The sequence below is a fragment of the Neovison vison genome, chromosome 1 (genome assembly GCF_020171115.1).
Source record: "Neovison vison isolate M4711 chromosome 1, ASM_NN_V1, whole genome shotgun sequence".
Taxonomy (NCBI): Eukaryota; Metazoa; Chordata; class Mammalia; order Carnivora; family Mustelidae; genus Neogale; species Neogale vison.
Window position 1 is genome coordinate 262,909,975 of NC_058091.1, and position 14,519 is coordinate 262,924,493.

At 35.2% G+C, this 14,519-nt stretch overlaps 1 pseudogene; it reads left to right on the plus strand.

Annotated features, from left to right (window-relative positions):
• Positions 1 to 12,914: 12,914 nt before the first annotated feature.
• LOC122896982 lies at positions 12,915 to 12,997 on the plus strand (annotated as a pseudogene).
• The last annotated feature ends 1,522 nt before the right edge of the window (positions 12,998 to 14,519 follow it).

Consider the following 14,519-nt stretch of genomic DNA (forward strand, 5'->3'; position numbering starts at 1 on the left):
AATGTCCACAATAGCCAAACTATGGAAAGAACCTAGATGTCCATCAACAGATGAATGGATAAAGAAGATGTGGTATAGATATACACAATGGAATGCCATGCAGCCATCAAAAGAAATGAAATCTTGCCATTTGCAATGATGTGGATGGAACTAGAGGGTATTATGCTTAGTGAAATAAGTCAATCAGAGAAAGACAATTATATGATCTCCCTGATATGAGAAGATGAGAGGCAACGTGGAGGGCTTGGGGGGTAGGAAAGGAATAAATGAAACAAGATGGGATCAGGAGGGAGACAAACCATTAGAGACTCTTAATCTCACAAAACAAACTGAGGGTTGATGGGGGAAGGGAAAGAGAGGGAGAGGGTGGTTGGGTTATGGACATTGGGGAAGGTATGTGCTATGGTGAGTGCTGTGAAGTGTAAACCTGGCAATTCACAGACCTGTACCCCTGGGGCTAATAACACATTATATGTTAATTAAAAAAATTAAAAATAAAAGAATAGTGCTGTGTAGGGGCACCTGGGTGGCTCAGTCAGTTAAGCGTCTGTCTTCTGCTCAGGTCATGATCCCAGAGTCCTGGGATCAAGCCCCCACTTGGTCTCTCTGCTCAGTGGGGAGTTTGCATCTCCCTCTGCCTGCCACTCTCCCTGCTTGTGCTTGTTCTCTCCCTCTCTCTCTCTGTCAAATAAATAAACAAAATCTTAAAACAAAGAAAAGAGTAGTGCTGTGTAGCAGTGAATACACATAGCACCCAGTACCAGGAATCTTCATTTCTAATACCACTATCCAATAAAAAGAATTAGGAGGGCACCTAGGTGGCTAAGTTGGTTGGGCATATGACTCGATCTCAGTTTGGGTCTAACCTCAGGGTTGTGAGTTCAGGTCCTGCATTGGGCTCTATGCTGGGCATGAAGCCCAATTTAAGAAAGAATTGGGACTTCTTGGGGGAATAGCTGATTCTAGAGCTAAGAAAAGGATTATACAAGATAAGTCTGAAGCATCTTGTAATATCCCAAAGTAAGGAAATGCTCAAAAAACAAATGATTAGCATCATGTCAAAGGGACACAGGAACAAACTGGAAAACTCTCCTAGTAGCTAAAGCTGGGACAAATTGAGCAATAAAATCAATAAAGTAGTATTAGATTATAAGGCATAAAGCTTTATATACAAATATAGAATAAATAGAAAACATAAATAAATATCTATGAATGCACACAACTATAAATCAATGACTGAGTGAATGAATGGAGGATAAATACAAATTTCCATGTAGAAGAAATATGCTACTATCCCAATGAGATAGAGCTTAATTCTTCACTCCTTGAGTATGAGCTGCATTTATTAAGATGCTTCCAAAGAGGAAGATATGGAAAGAAGGGAAAGAAATGGTTTTATAGTGGAGAAAGCTGGCAGGCACCAACTTGGCCAGGTAACCAAATTAACATCATAAATGATGTCATTTCAATGGTATGTATTATGTGTTGAGAATTTATTAAGCAAAACAGTCATGACAGAGGATTTATGCAAAAACCTTGATGTTATCTCTGACTCTAATTTCTTTCATTTCCTACATCCAATCATTTAAGGAATCCTGTTGTATTCACCTTCAAAATATGTCAGAAACTACAAATTATCATTACCTGCACCACTACCACTGTGTTGCATGTATACATTATATAACAGCCTTTAAATGGCTACTCTGCTTTCACCCATGACCCCTACCATTTATGTCTACTAGCAGTCAAAATGATATTCCTAAATTTGTAAAATAGATCTTGTCATCCCTGCGCTCAGAAGATTTTAGGGCTTCCTATCTCCCATACAATAAAAGCCAGAATCCTTACCAAAGACCTGCATGATTTGTTATCACTTTGAATTTATTTCCTTCTATCTTTCCTGTCACTTTGAGCCAGCCATCTTGCCCTCTTGCTGCCTTTAATGCAGAAGAGAAACTATACCCTCAAGAACTTAACACATACTCTTTCTACTGTTTGTATTCTTTCTCCTTCAGGTATCCATATGCCTCTTTCATCTTTTCCAAGTATTAGCTCAAACATTACCTACTCAGAGACTTCCCATGAACACCAGGGTTGACATACTGAGGATGATCAGGCCCCTTCCTCTGAGGGTGGGTGGAACCTATGATCAGCTTTCAACTAATAGAATATGGCAAACAATATGAGCTATTCCTCCGTTATTGTTATATTGAATGGTAAAGATAAAGATATTTTGCTGATATAATTAAGGTTCCTAATCAGTTGACTTTTGAGGTAGTCAAAATGGGAGTTTTACTGGGTTGACTTGACCTTAATCAAACCAGATTTTTTAAAAAGGGCCTAAACCTTCTCTAAAGTCAGAGATTCAAAGCAGTAGAGACTCTCTGAGTCTTTCCATTGCTGGCTTCAAAGAAGCAAGTTGCAGTGAAATCAATACCTACAAGGAAATTAGTTAAAGATTTTTACCTAGTTAAGCCTTAAATGAGACTGAAGCCCAGCCAACAATTTGGTTTCATCCTTGTGAGAATCTGAGCAGAAGACCCTTCTAAAACATGCCTGGAATCCTTATCCACAAAAACTGTGCAATAATAAATTGGGGTTGTTCTAAGTCAATATATTTGTTGTAAGGTGTTATATACATTGGTAAGAAATCACAGTATTTAACAATGTCATGTCCCTGATATCTCTGTCATATTCCCCTGCTTTATTTCTCTTCTTAACTCTTACTACCATCTCATGCTCTATGTTTTGTACTTATTAATTCTGTTTATCAACTATCTTCTCTCATTAAAATGTAAGTTCTATGCAAATAGAGATTTCTATTTTTTCAATGCTACAAACACAGTACCTAGAAAAATTCCTTCACATAGTGAATTAATAAATATTTGTTGAGTGTATGAGTGGATAGATGGATGATATTTAATTGAGACAGAAATTGCCAACATGGCCACAAATCATATATTTTGACAGATCACTTTTATTACTCAGGTTACTGCTCAAGCCTTGTTAACATGTATTTCTGAAGTCCTTGGGAGTTATGGAACAAACAGGTATAGACAAACACAAAAAACGGATCTTACCTGTTTTATTCAGTGTTTGGTGTCTTAAGACAATACAAAGCATCCTTCTCTTTTTACCTTCACATAAAATTTAAAATGCCTTGAAGTGATTCTGGACACTGGAATGGTAAGCTCTATGTAGATCACTCTGTAATACAGATCTCAAAGTACCTGGAGAAGAAGACATATTTTAGGGAATTACCTGTACATTAAGCCCAGAGCATAAGAGAAGAAAGAGTCATGCTGTCTCAATGGGCAACTCTGTCAAAGATCTGAACCAGTAAGATTTGGTACCAAAAATGGACTCAACTATTTACTAATTGTGTGACATAGTAAAGCTTCAAAACTTCTCTGAAGGAGTTTAATATCTACTCATAACAATGTTATAGGCTTTTCCCAAAGATCAATAAAGGCAGTACCTGAATTCAGCATAGAGTCAACATGGTCTGATGGTTTGGGGCTTTTGGTTCTGTAGTGAGGATGCTAAGATCCAACTTTCTACTCTAAAGTTAATAGTAGTGTAACATTGAGAACGTTACTTATTCTCTTTGTACCTGATTTTTCGTATCTAAAATTAAGAATTGTTTTTATCACACAGAGTTGTGAAGATTAAATGAGGTAATGCATGTAAAACACCAAGGCAGTTTCTAGCATATAATAAATGTTCAGTAGATGTATTTCTTTTCTTTTGACTCATTTTACAAATGAAAATGCTTTATGAAGGAAAAGACTTTATTAATGAAAAACATTATTATTTAAGACATTTATTGATTCTTATTTTAGTCCAGAATATAATGTGTGATATAATACAATCAGTCACATCCTAAGATTAGAAAATATTTCCCCAAATACTATTTTCTTTAAGTACAAAAATGCATTTAGAATGTGTTTCAAAGAAAGAGTTTCCATTTAAATTTAATGTGATGCAGCCACATGTTTTCTTGCTGGCAATATCTTATTTCATTTTTAGCTTTCACCTAATTCCTCATACTTTATTTTGAGGAGTCATTACTATGCAAATACATATGCACTATATTCAAGTACATGCTTTGAGGATTATATTACATTATATCATTTCACAATTAAACAGCTTGCATCCAGTTTTCTCAAATTACAACTGCTTTATATAAGTTGGTACAAGTTACTCAATCCAATCAATAACTGAGATCCTCCCTTTGAACCAGGATAACACAGAAATGATCCTCTGCATGTATTAATGAAAATTCAATTGCATTATGAAACAGATATATTTTGGCTATAGACTTATACAAAAATACAATCTAAGATCTAACAAAAAAACTATATTTATAAAATTAGTTTATTATGATTGTTCTGATTTTTCAGTTTTTAAATCAACTAAAATTCTCATTTCTCTTCTTCAACCTGGGGTATTGTTTGTGTGCCATCTCTATTATTGGATGATATCCCCAGTTGTGTGTAATAAAAAGAAATAATGTTAAAAGCCATTTTATTTCTTATCTTCATTAGGATTGATAAAACATTGGAGGGGAAAGAACTAAAAAATGGTTTTAAAGACTCTTAACTACTGATTTCATCTTTCATCACTTTTAAAAAGGTATTGGGAACAGACCTATACCTCTGGGGATAAAAATATATGTTTATAAAAAATAAAAAAATTAAAAAAGAAAAAAAAGGTGTTGGGAAAAGAGGGTTATTCAACCACTCATTCTGAGGCAAAAATTAGGTTTCTTTGCCTTTGTTTACAAGATTTCCATTATTAAACACCAATACACTGAGATTTCTCAGACAGTTTCGAGTTTATTAGAATAAATGGAATAGAATTCTTGAAATCAAAATATTTAAGACATGTGGTCTTTTTAGCTAAATAGAATTTAAGTCTTGTGAATCACTTTCAAACTGAGAATTTTATTGGCAACATATTTAAAATAACTAAATAGTCCTGTGGTGATTCTGTTGAATCCTAACAGTATGAAGAAATATCTGCATATATTTAAAATATTTAAAAGTTCCTACTGTGAGGACTTTTATTGTCTCCTTTTATCCAGTACTGACAAGAGCATCAGGTACATACTGAGTGCCTAAAATATATTTATTTAATTGAATGAATGAATAGACTACAGTCAAGTAAACACAACTTACTTTCTATCATGAGGAAGTGACTCCTTTGGAATTTCGGGCTGGGTCTGCAGTACACAACCAGACCTTACATTTTGTGTTAGAAATGCATGTCTCGGGCACCTGGGTGGCTCAGTGGGTTAAAGCCTCTGCTTTCGGCTCAGGTCATGATCCCAGGGTCCTGGGATCGAGCCCCACATCAGGCTCTCTGCTCAGCGGGGAGCCTGCATCCTCCTCTCTCTCTGCCTGCCTCTCTGCCTACTTGTGATCTCTGTCAAATAAATAAATAAAATATTTAAAAAAAAAAGAAATGCATGCTTCATCTCAGCTAGTAGTGATGAGACCATCTTTTAGTCCTTATGAAGTTATTAGGAGTTTTAATTTTTTTTTATTTAAAAATAAAACCCAGTAAAAAGTTATATACCAGGGGACATATAAATCTCTATAAAACTAACAGAGATGACACTATCATTTAATTTTTTTTTTTTTTTTGCTTAGCATATGCTCTAGCTCCATCCATGTTGTTGCAAATGGCAAAATTTCATTCTTTTTGAGGGCTGAGTAATATTCCACTGCATATATCTACCAAATCTTATTTAACCATTCATCAGTCAATAGACATTTGGGCTCCTTCCATAATTTGGCTATTGTAGAATAATGATGCTATAAACACTGAGGCACATGTATCCCTACAAATTAGTATTCCTGTATTCTTTGGGCAAATACATACTAGTACAATTGCTGGATCATGGGATAGTTCTATTTTAAATTTTTTGTGGAACCCAAATACCACATTATTCATTCATATGTGGAATTTAAGAAATAAAGCAATCATAGGGAATAGAAGAGAGAGAGAGGCAAACCAAGAAAGACTCTTAACTATAGAGAAATAAGTGATGGTTACTAGACAGGAGGTAGGTAGGGGATGGCTAAAATAGATGATGGGGATTAAGGAGTGCACTTGTGATGAGCACTGGGTATTGAATCACTATGTTGTACACCTAAAACTCATACTACATTGTATGTTAACTAACTAGAATTTAAATTTAAAAATGTATGTTTCCTCTTTTTGAGCTTACTTTCCTAGGTACACATATGGTACAACTGCTACTTCTACTACTATACTTTAGTTATCTTTTGCTATAAGTAGTGAGCCAATTACTCATTCTACCATTAGTCAGATTTCATGTTCAAGTTTAATTTGGAGGATTTTATATATCATTAAATCAGAACCATTTAAGTAATTATAAATAACCTGGTAATCTTACCTGTGCCAAACTTTGCACATCAACATCTCATAAACTCATGTTTATATATGCATGAAAAATTAAAACTTAAGGAAGTTGTTATGTGCTGAAATGTGTCCCCTTTCCTCAGATTGTTATGTTGAATCCTAACCCCTACTACTTCCTAATATGAACATATCTAGACACGGCATCTTTGAAGAGGTCCTTAAATGAAAATGAAGTCATTAGGGTAGGCCTTAATCTGTCTAGCACTCTTACAAGAAGAGGAAATTTGGACACAGAGACATATACAGAGGGAAGACTAAGTGATGACATGGAGAAAAGATGGACATCTATAAGCCAAGGAGACAGACCTGGAATAGATCTATCCCTCATGGCCCTCAGAAAGAACCAACAATGCTGACATTTTGATCTTGAACTTCTAGTCTCCAGACTTGTGAGAAAACAAATTTCTTTTGTATAAGCCACCAGTCTGTAGTATTTTGTTACATACAGCCCAAGCAAACTAACAGAGTGATTATTGTTTTTATGACTCAAGTGTTTAAATTTTTCATTTTCTTACAGTGTTTTCTTTTCTTTCTTTTTTTTCTTACAGTGTTTTCTTTTTTTTTTTAATTTTTTTATTTTTTATAAACATATATTTTTATCCCCAGGGGTACAGGTCTGTGAATCGCCAGGTTTACACACTTCACAGCACTCACCAAAGCACATACCCTCCCCAATGTCCATAACCCCACCCCCCTTCTCCCAACCCCCCTCCCCCCAGCAACCCTCAGTTTGTTTTGTGAGATTAAGAGTCACTTATGGTTTGTCTCCCTCCCAATCCCATCTTGTTTCATTTATTCTTCTCCTACCCACTTAAGCCTCCATGTTGCATCACCACTTCCTCATATCAGGGAGATCATATGATAGTTGTCTTTTTTTCAGTATCATTTGTTTCCATGATTTTTTTCAATTCTTCTTTAATTTCCCGGTTGACCCATTCATTCTTTAGAAGGATGCTGTTTAGTCTCCATGTATTTGGGTTCTTTCCAAACTTCCTCTTGTGGTTGAGTTCTAGCTTCAGAGCCTTACAGTGTTTTCTATCTCTTCAGTAGTTTATAATGTATATCAAATGACTGAGGACAACAATCCCAGGTTATAGGAGAATGCTTATTGTTAGTTTGGTGTATGGAATTCTCCTTTCTATATGACTTCTGCTCAGCTCCTGCCAGATCTATGCAAAGTTAATGTGATGGCAATGGCTTGTATATACAGTAAGTGACATTATCAAGCAGTCAATAAAATTACCCAGTTTTTCCTAATGTAATACAAATTTTGGAATATAAGAACATTCTTAATACAATAGGAGAACCGTAAGTATATACAATAGCTTTGCTTTATTAACAGCCTTATTCATGTTAGCAATTTTGATCTAATTTAAGTGATGTTCCCATTATAGTGGCAAATTGTGTTTTCATTAATAGAGTGAGAAAGCCATTAATATGAAAATTGCTCATTCAGAATCACATTAGTGAAGTGCTTATCCTATTATCATTAAACTGATTCTAACCTAGGTGCTAAGCAATCTGAGTTGAAGGATCTTGTAGCAAAGGAGGCTTCATACTTCTTTAGCAGGATCTCATTGGCTTTCTTATGTTTCTTGACACCTTTTACTGCATTTTTTAGAAGTTATATAAATATCACCAGTATTAGTTTATTCCTGAATCTTATCCTTTGAATTTTATATAATGACATATACATCTATAACTTCACATTTGGATCTCCTAAAAACCCTCAGTATATCTTCAGAATATTAGTAAGTAGTGTATATGAGTTTGGGTTCTTTGGTTGTAAGCAACAGAATTTAACTCTGCCCTCTTATGCAAAAATATTTATCAAAAGGCTATGAGGAAGTTCACAGTATTAATGTGTATAACAGGCTTAGAAACATAAAATAAGAGATTTTTAGAGGGCTCCAGAAGGGGAACTGGAGAAATGATCATTCTAACAACAATGGTTGGGTCAGCTTGCTCTGTCAGAATGAATGATTGTTTCATTCTTCTTCCTGTTTTTCTATCAAGTCACAGACTTCAAGTTCAGTAGTACACCATCTGATTGACAGTCTCCCTTAGGTTCTGTGTCTGGCTACCTAGAGCAATAGGGAGGAACTGTCCACTTTTGCATCCACCCTTGAAGGCCACACAAAGTGGGGGAGAAGTTCTCCCCTACTAATAATTATGGTGTTGTTTAAAAGGAAATGATGGAATTGGCAACCTAAAGCTGAAAGACTCCACTACAATTAAAATATACATAAGGAATATTCTACCCATGGGGAAATTGTGGTCAGCATTATTTCCACAATTACCTGCTTCTCCTAAAGTTTCACCCACTGGAATTATTGTCATGTGGTTTTCTCTGTCCATGTGAGTAAAAGTAATTTGTGTCCATTACATTTTTAATTACAGTATTCAATTCTCCAATTCTCTTCTTTCTTTCTTTCTTTTTTTTAAAGATTTTGTTTATTTGACAGACAGAGATCACAAGTAGACAGAGAGGCAGGCAGAGAGAGAGAGAGGGAAGCAGGGCCCCCGCTGAGCAGAGAGCCCCATGTGGGACTCGATCCCAGGACCCCGGGATCATGACCCGAGCCAAAGGCAGTGGCTTAACCCACTGAGCCACCCAGGCGCCCCCAATTCTCTTCTTTCTACCACTAAAACTACCAAATCTGGAAGGCAACCTTCCAGATGGTAGAGCCCCTCTTAACTAGGAACCCACAATACAGCAGAGGTTTTCTAATAAAGTAGAATATGTAACAAAAACAAGAAACAGGTATTATCCAAGTCACAGAGCTATTGTTGGTTTTGTTATGGCAAGTTATCCTAGAGACCTATGTGGAATGGTAGAAGAAATACAAACATCGTTAAAATTAAAGCCCTGATACTTATCAAATATATATCCTTGAATGATTTTGTTAATTTCTTTGTGTCAATATCTTCATCTATAAAGTGGAAAAATAGATACCAACAGCATAGGTACGATATTATGATATTGCCTACACCTATGAAATGAGAAGGAATAAAATCTAACATTAGAACACTTGGAAATACTAGTTATGTAAAGTAAGTGTAAAAAAAATGGTTGTTTAAGGAGACTGGAGTTCAGATTCTAGAGAATAAAAAGAAAAACTAGGGGAGGGAATAACTACAGAATAATAATAAGAAGAAATGCTATAGAAATAATAAGATAAGGTATGAATATATGTCCAGTATGTGACAACTAGGAGATAAACAATGACTTTATCAGCAACAAATAGACTACTTCATATTTGTTTCAAGAGGATATAAGGCACTTCATATTAAAATATTAAGAACTAAGAACACCATTAAACAGGGAAAAGAGAAAATATCTTAGTTGCAGTGGGATATGGGAAGAAAAGTATGCTAAGGAAAGATAGAAAGCTGAAACTATAAATGATTACAAAAACTTCTGAGCACCTTGATGACCATACTAAAGAGGAAACAACAAGTATTAAAAGGAGGCATATAAGTTAAACAAGATACATTTTGTGAAAATATTTTCACAAAGATCTCTACCAAAGGCATGATGAACTAAGTCAAAAGATGGTGACCTCCTAAAACCACTGTTCCCTATATGGTTCTTATGTTCATTATTTTTTATAAATTTGCATGCTAAATGGAAATAGCATTGTGTGATAGCATATTAGAGGGGAGTGATAGAATTAATTATATAACTAAGGTTGTAATTTCTAGAGAATCTAGAGATTTCTGGAACTAGGTATGCTCTAAACTAAGATGTGCTTTTTTTTTTTAATAACATATAATGTATTATTTGCTTCAGGGATACAGGTCTGTGAATCAGTCTTACACAATTCACAGCACTCACCATAGTGATTCACATACCCTCCCCAATGTCCATCAACCAGCCACCCTATTCCCTCCCACTCCCCTCCCCTCCAGCAGCCCTCCATCTGTTTCCTGAGATTAAGTCTCTTACGGTTTGTCACTCTCCCTGGTCCCATAAGATGTGCTTTCTTAAAGTTAGTTTTCACTATCTCCTGAATGTATCTAAATGTATCTTATTTTTGCCAGATACTTATTCTGAAAATGATAAATCAATTTCTCACCTCAACATTGGAATTAAAAATTCAAAAACCTTCAAATTTATAAAACTTTGTACCACCATTGGGTCAAGAGTTTTATTCCGAGTTCTTCCCTGAAAGATAATGATCTGGCAACATCACTTTTTGCAAAACATTTTCTCCATTTTTAAAATGGGAGAAAAACTCTAATCATTTTTGAATAAAAGATAAAGCAGAGTTCCTGAATATAAATTGCCAATCTTGAAGAGTATAAACTCAATCATGAAGAATTACATTAGACCACGCTTACCTTCTTATGTCTCATGTCCATTAAAAGGGAGCAAATTTAAAATACCTTGTGATTTTCCCATAATTTCCTTTAAACAAACAAACTCAAAATTGTTTTTTTCTGCATTTCAATACAATTTCTTCTCCTTCCTCCAAAAGGATTTAGCATTAGATTAAAATCTTCCAGGGATGTGTATGTGTGTGCATTACATGAGTTAACAGATGATTTATAAGAGTGAAAATGAAAATGAGAAATTGCTACCTTTCACTTTCCAAAAGAGTCTATATGAGTTAGGAGAATTATGTCTCCTGTGTATTTATTTCTAACTTAGAATTGAGGTTCTTGGGACACCTGGGTGGCTCAGTTGGTTAAGCGGCTGCCTTTGGCTCAGGTCATGATCCCTGCATCCTGGGATCAAGTCCCACATCGGGCTCCTCGCTCAGCAGGGAGCCTGCTTCTCCCTCTGTCTCTGCCTGCCACTCTGCCTGTGCTCACTCTCTCTGACAAGTAAATAAATAAAATCTTTAAAAAAAAAAAAAGAATTGAGGTTCTTTCATATTTTTTATCAGGTATATACAGATTGCATGCTATAGAATCAGGCTGTGTTCAGAAAAAGTGAATCCTCATCAGCATCATATCCAGTGCATTCTAGACCATCCATGGGTCATTCTCTCCTTCTTGCTATCTGGATTGCCTCCAAAAATATTTTTAATGTGATTTTCATTGAATTTCAAATCAATGTGCCTACTTGAAGAGAGAACAGAGAGAAAAAAAAGATGCATATAATAGGGTTACAAAGTAGAAAGTAAAATAGTCACTGGCTATTGAAATAGATTTTATTACTATGTTTAATTTTTTCCAGTGGGCTTAAGATGTGGTATTTGTCCTTATTTTGAAATTAAAGTAAAATATTAAAGTGTGGGAAGTAGGGTGGGAAAGCATTGTGCTAGTTAATGTCCAGTTGCCCAATAAAGATGATCTTTTCCTGCGGACAATATATTTATGTCTAATGCAATTTTTTTTTTGGCCTATTGCTAGCTCTATTATTATCTCATGATGAATGTTTCTCATCTAGAATTTAACCTGCTATTCCTGAGAACAGGTATTCAAATATCTGCTTATTTCAAGCATAGGCATTTGTAGGCTTTTTTATTCCTCTGGAATTTTCTTTATAATTCTGAAAACTGGGAATTCAGCAGACCCTGTTCTCTTTGGTCTTAGAGCTGATAATTACCAACAGAACTAGTTATTGGAAACAAGTTATGGCTCACAAACTATTAAACTTCAGGGTGAAGTTTCTTTCCAGATTTCTGATAGCGAAGTTTGCTTTATTTTAACTCCTTTGTTATTATCTACTGGAAAAAATATATTGTTCCACTACAGAAAATATTATTAGATGGTTTTGCAAAGATACAAGCTGCCTATCAATTTCTTTGCATATCTGCTCATTATCTACAGAGACAAAGTTGCAAAATGCAATCATACTAACCTTCAGAATTGGAAAATAACTTTTTAAAGTGTGGGTGGCTCTATATTTGGGTGCTTGTTGATTGAAGCTCTTCTAAGTATGTACTTTCATTTAAAAGTCGTACCTTGTCTGTGTGTGGACTAGCTCTAAACTTTCCAATTTATATTGTGTTGTTCTCAGGTTCTTCTTACTTTAAACTTTGTTGTGTCTCCTATTATACTTCCTGTTACATTTTCTGATTTCATATATAGTAATTTATTTTCATTGCCCACATTAGTAACAGAATAGATCCAGAAGCAAGGATTTGAGAGTAAGAAATTCATTTTTGAGGTGATTCCAGGAGCAATGGTAGGAAAGTAGGAAATTGAGACGTAGAAGGGAAAGCAACCAAAAAAGGATGAGTTAAGGAAATAATTATTATGTTGTTGACAATTGGGGCTAAAACCAGCTAAACCTGGGACTTCTAGAAATTGAAAAGAACATGCTTCAGAGTTGTGCCACTTCAACGCTGAGCAAGTTGGGGCATTTATCCTCTTGTTTCCTTCCATGATTGGTTCAGGTTTGCTTCCTGGAGGTCATTATCTCCCTAATCTTTTAAACCTACCCCCATATTTGAGCTAATAATGCCAAATAAAGCCTACAGGTGGAAAGCTGAATTTACTTGTTGAAAGCAAAGATTGTACTTTCAGAGATCATTTCTATAGTTTGTTACTAGGGAAGTTTCTCTGAATGTGTAGAGTACTTGCTGAAAGCAGCCATCACTGTGCACTGAAACAGTGAAAATCAACAGAAATGGGTAGAGGCACAGAGAGCTTCCCAGTAGTTACCAACACTAGGATTCCCTTTCAAAAACTGTGGCTCCTAACTTTTTGACAATAAAGTATAAACCAAAAACTACTGATCTGGCCTGAAGAAACTTATGATAATTTACTGATTTTTTTATTTACAGATATTACAGAGCAGGAACACTGATATTTCCAGTTAGCCCAACAATAGGCATACCAGTGTGGGGAGTGTATTCAGCAATCAGAACATAAAGTAGTGTTCAAACTCTGTAGCCTATTCACTCAACTATTTGGAGTGAAAAAAAAAAAAAAATCCTTCTTCCCACATTTCCTGGAGTCCAATAGCAGATATTTTCCTAGTCAACCTGTTAGTGGTTGTGTTGCTCTTTTCTTACTTACCTATCAGTTATGTTTCTTTTATTTTCAAATATTGGAAGGCACAACTGGAATGACTTAAGCAGTAAGGGAATTTTTTTTTATTCACATAATTAAAATGTGCTATGAGAGCTCTAACTCAGGTGTGGTTGTACCCAAGGACTTGGTAGCAATCACAACCCATTTGTCATCCTATGTGCTTTGCTCTCTTTTCTTGGCTCTCTCCTCAGATTGACTATGCCCTTACAATACCAAAATGGCAACCATGAGCTCCTGACATTATATTCACAACTCCAATTCAGCATAAAAAAAAAAAATCTTCATTCCCACCCATAGTTAAAAGAAAAGTTAAAAGACCCTCAGAAGTATAAATAGATCATTGCATTGCATTTTTATCCCTGAATCCCTAAACTAAATACTGTCATTGGAAAATAGAATGACATTAGAGTCATGAGCCTCCTTGGAAGTGATTATTTATGGGCAGATGAGGAGAGATACGGTGCAGTAGAGCCTAGCTCTTCTAGAAGATCATGAATTAAGAGGGGAAGAGAGGTCAGTTTGAGTTGTATTTTCAATCATTTGATTGTCCAGACAAAAATTAAGGGACAATTATGAAAAAAAGGTATTATGGATTCTAACTAGTATGGTAAGTGTCAATCTCTACAGTATAACATATCTTCCATATATCCTACTACTGGCTTTGACTATATTTCTACTTCCCCTTTCCTACCTCTATTGACACTTTAAAATAGCTCTAACCAAATCAGTGCTATCCACCCCAGTATCACATGGAAGAATAGCATTAGCTTCTCACCCCTCTTTATGCCCAATCTAGACCTAGTCCCCAAAGGCAAATCTCTCAGGAGGTTCCGTAGCCCACAAATGGGATTTGTACACTTCCCAAACCGCAACAACCATTTTAAGCTGTTTTAAAATACATCATTGTCAATACATTTTTTAAAAAAACTAAAACTCTGTAACTATTAAATTATATTAAACTAAGCACAAGAAGCCACCTACCTATATGCGAATTACTTCTACTCTCAGAAAGATGTCTAAGTACAAAAACCCTTCCTGTACAAAATTTTCCAGTGGGTTTGGTTTTTTTTTTTTTTAAG